Source organism: Sinocyclocheilus anshuiensis, unplaced genomic scaffold (assembly GCF_001515605.1).
Source record: "Sinocyclocheilus anshuiensis isolate Anshui unplaced genomic scaffold, SAMN03320099.WGS_v1.1 scaffold369, whole genome shotgun sequence".
NCBI classification, from domain to species: Eukaryota; Metazoa; Chordata; class Actinopteri; order Cypriniformes; family Cyprinidae; genus Sinocyclocheilus; species Sinocyclocheilus anshuiensis.
Genome location: NW_015540935.1, coordinates 1,263,754 through 1,267,677, shown reverse-complemented (window position 1 = coordinate 1,267,677; position 3,924 = coordinate 1,263,754). Strand labels below are relative to the sequence as shown.

Genomic DNA, 3,924 nt, shown 5'->3' with positions numbered 1-3,924 from the left:
CGCCCAGAGTGAAGATTTAGTCGCATATGCGAGTGATTTACTCGCAATGTAGAGGGTTGACAGTCTATGAACATGAAGCGCTTACAATGTGCGCACATTGTAAGCTCTTCGTGTTAAAAACTGCAAAGCAGAAAGGGAAGAGAAATTGATGCGTAACACAGAATAATTCGCACAATCGGAAAAAAAAAAATTCTCGGATTTGGATCGGCTCTCTCTGACCGATACCCGATCCGAGAAAAATGGCACTATCGGAGCCGATACCCGATATGAATATCGGATCGGCGCATCCCTACTTTTGATCGATGTAATGCATTCTTGCTGATCTTAGTGACCCCAAACTTTTGAACTGTAGTGTATTTTTTTCAAAGTACTGGACACTTAAGCCACACTCATGTCTCAATGTCACTGCATTAATGACAAATAACAAAACAAGTGGCATTTATTTCTAAGATAGCATAAACACTTTTCAAGCACTACATTTCCCAAAAAGAAGTTTGTGATAAAATAGTTATGGGAGGCCTAGAGGCCAAGCTTTTTTTTCTCATGAACTCAGCATAGCAAAATAGTTATTATTATTATTATTTTTTTCTCATGATCACAGCATAACAAGAGTTGTCTTCTCGTGATCTGGTCATCTGACCCGTTATCCGACAGCAGCACTATTTAAGGTCTGTGCCTATTAGCGTTGCACTTTTGAAAAACATGAAAAATAAAATGCATAAATATTATGAAGCTACTTTATAATATATGCCTCATGCGCTTACTGTGTTGACAGCTCCATTGACATACCATTTAAATGTTAATGTTAAATGCACAAATAAAACAAATACAAATATTCAAAATGTATTAGTACAATTAATTCTCATTGTAAAAAATAATGTTAATAACTGATAGCTGAAACTGGAAAAAAAAAAATAAAAAATAAATAAATAAAATATATATATATCTATACTGTATATATAATCAAAATCATAATCAAAACAAACAAACAAACCAATTTTTGAAAAAAAATCGAAAAATTAAGTTGTGATCACAAGAAAACAATTATTTTATAATATCATGAAAAATAATAATAACAATAATTCATGACCTCTTAGGTCCATAAATAATAGATATCGTTTTATATATAGTTAATGTGATAAACCTCAGCTGTATGGTTACTTTTCACACTGTATGGATGACTTCATACATCCACCCTGACACACCTGGTGATTTGAAAGTCATGAATTATTCAGAAAAAGTGAAGTTTGTTAGTCTCCAGGTAGATGTGAAGGTGCAGTCTCATCCGATGGCTTTCTTTTATTAATTTCTACTGAATGCACAAAGTGGCATCTTTGCTAAATACAATATAGTATTCAACACAAGTAAAGTGAGTTTGCATATTATGACGATCCGGTGTGCGTTGCCCAACCCTACAGTATTTGGGAGGTGGATGATTCCATAAGTGGTTTCATCACACACACACCTGGCTTCCCTATCGTCACTTTCTTTAAAAGGAGCCATTCTACTACTTTTTGGGCGGCCCCTTCTTTTGGTTAATTTTGTTTGCTTTTATTGTACCTATTTTTTCCCTTTGTTACATTTGCACCTGGGCCACAGTACATTACATATCATGCATACACTTGACACTACACCACTGACTTTACTGATGGTTACATAAGCACTCGTTTGTTTCATTTTCTATTTTGTTAATAAATCCTGAGTTGGTTCCGATATCCGCATGTGTCCCGTTCATTGTATGGGTGCTGTTTCTAGCGATGTGGAGGATCGAGGTACATTTGCATTGAATTCAAATTTGAAACTTGTTCCTAAATTTAACAAAGATGATCCTGATATCTTTTTCACTATCTTTGAGCATATCGCTGATTTACAGGATTGGTCAGAAGAAAATTGCGTTATTGTTGCTATTGTCAGTGTGTACACTGTAAATAGGTTGCTGTAAATTTTCCAGTAACTTACTGGCAGCTGGATGCCAGTAATATGCATTTGGTGCCACAAATGTTGACCGTCTGAATGAACCTGCAAGAAAAAAAAAAACATTATTTATCAAAGCAGTGTTAAATAGCATTTGAAGAGAATTACCTTACTTGCGATAAAGAGGCAGAGTAGAGAAGATAACTTACAATGCTTCTCTTGTTGATGTTGATGTTATCATCGATACTATGTTATCATCGATACTATAAGAAGGACTAGAAAATACTGTTTAAAATCTCCACTGAAACAGTGGTTTGCCTAGCGCACTTTACCTCAGTATTTCACGTTAATTCACTGTTAAGGTTAAATAAGGAGCTAACTTGCATTAAAGGGCAGCAGAACGTACAAACGTGTTTCTCGGTTTAACTAAGGTTTATTTAGTCTAATATAGGTGACCTTAACTTACTCACCAGTCAATGTTATCAGCCTTTTGGTGGCATTCCGGCCGTCTGTCAGAAAAAAAGGCTCCAACTCCCGACATAAAAAATGACATATTACAGTATAATACTGTTCAAATTACAAAAATCAGTTACAGTGTACTGAACGGAAAAGCACAGCTAGTTTTTTTCTGCTTTGAGTATAGTGTAGATCGTCAGGTCTCATTTAGAGTAGTGCAAGATTTGAGAAAATACTTTACTCGTTGGTATACTGCGCTTGACATTACATCTTTTGATGATTTGATTCAATTGATTATATTAGTAGGACTGTCGCGATTATGAAATTTGACTGACGATTAATTGTCTAAAAATAGTCACGGTTATTTTGATTAATTGTCTGTTTTAGGGCTTTGGCGATTATGATGATTATGCCGGTTATCACGATTAATTGTCTGTTTTTATGGCTTTCATTATATAATTGATTAATTTAAGGGTTCAGTAAATAATTATGATGTTATCTTTTAATCTTTTTGAGTTATTATTTTGCAGTGTAAGATTACATAGAGTATTCCAAATTCTAAGAATCGGCCAATTCTGATCCAACACCAGTGCTATTTTTTCTACACCACTATATCAATACTGTGTTTGTGGAACTAATGGTCACTCTTTTTTAACCCCTTTGTTAAACATAATCCACTAAATACTCACTTCCTCATTACAGAGAAAAACTACATTTGAATAAAAATATATAAGCTATGAAATTAAACTAGCTGACTGTATAATTTAGCAGCAAAAACAATATCTTCAAAAAAAAATCTTTGGTGCACATTATACAATTTAAACGTGTATTCTGTTAACTATTTGTATTCTTAAAAAATACATTCATGAATATAAGATAGAAATCATGAGAAAAAGAAAGGCTTCTAATAATCTTTCTGTTTGTGATAATTCCTTCCTTCCTTAAACTTAAAGTATTATAATGGGAATATATCATCTTGGAGAGAGAGTTTTATGCTGACTGTCATAACTGAACGTGACGTGCTGTTTGAATGCTGAGCGGAGAATGACTGACAGCTGCAGCAGAAGGAAGATGAGTTTCTGTAAACCTAAATTCTGTCCCTCACATTAAGATATGGAATGGCTTCAGATGATGTAGCTGGGCTCCAGACTGCGACCATTTTTCTGCCTCTGCGACAAAATTTTGTGTGCGGTCGCACTGGCACAACCACCGCGTTGGTCAACTCATAAGCGCTGCAATTTCTGTTGCATATGAGAAACGGCAAACGAAACTGAAAGCATAAAGAAACGGCGCTTAGAGAGTATACTCGCCACGTCAGCATGAGCGCGAGGGTGCGCGCAGCAAAAACGACGCACATATTGAGGAAACGATGGATGGTTTTCAAGCGAAAGTCAAGTAAAAGACCGCTTCTTAAACCAGAGAAGGTGAACATGCTGGTATTCTTGTGGGGGGAAAAAACATGCAAGCACTGTCACCGTTAGTTTTACTTTTCTTTGCTGTTTACCTCACATTACGCTATGGAGGCTCTCTTTTATTTATTTATTTATTTATTTG

General features: G+C 35.2%; 1 protein-coding gene across 1 annotated transcript in view; it reads left to right on the top strand.

Moving 5' to 3' along the window:
* Positions 1-3,924, top strand: part of LOC107689543 (phosphatase and actin regulator 4A-like) — a 72,615-nt gene that overhangs the window by 29,896 nt on the left and 38,795 nt on the right. The gene's annotated exons all lie outside the window — the stretch shown is intronic.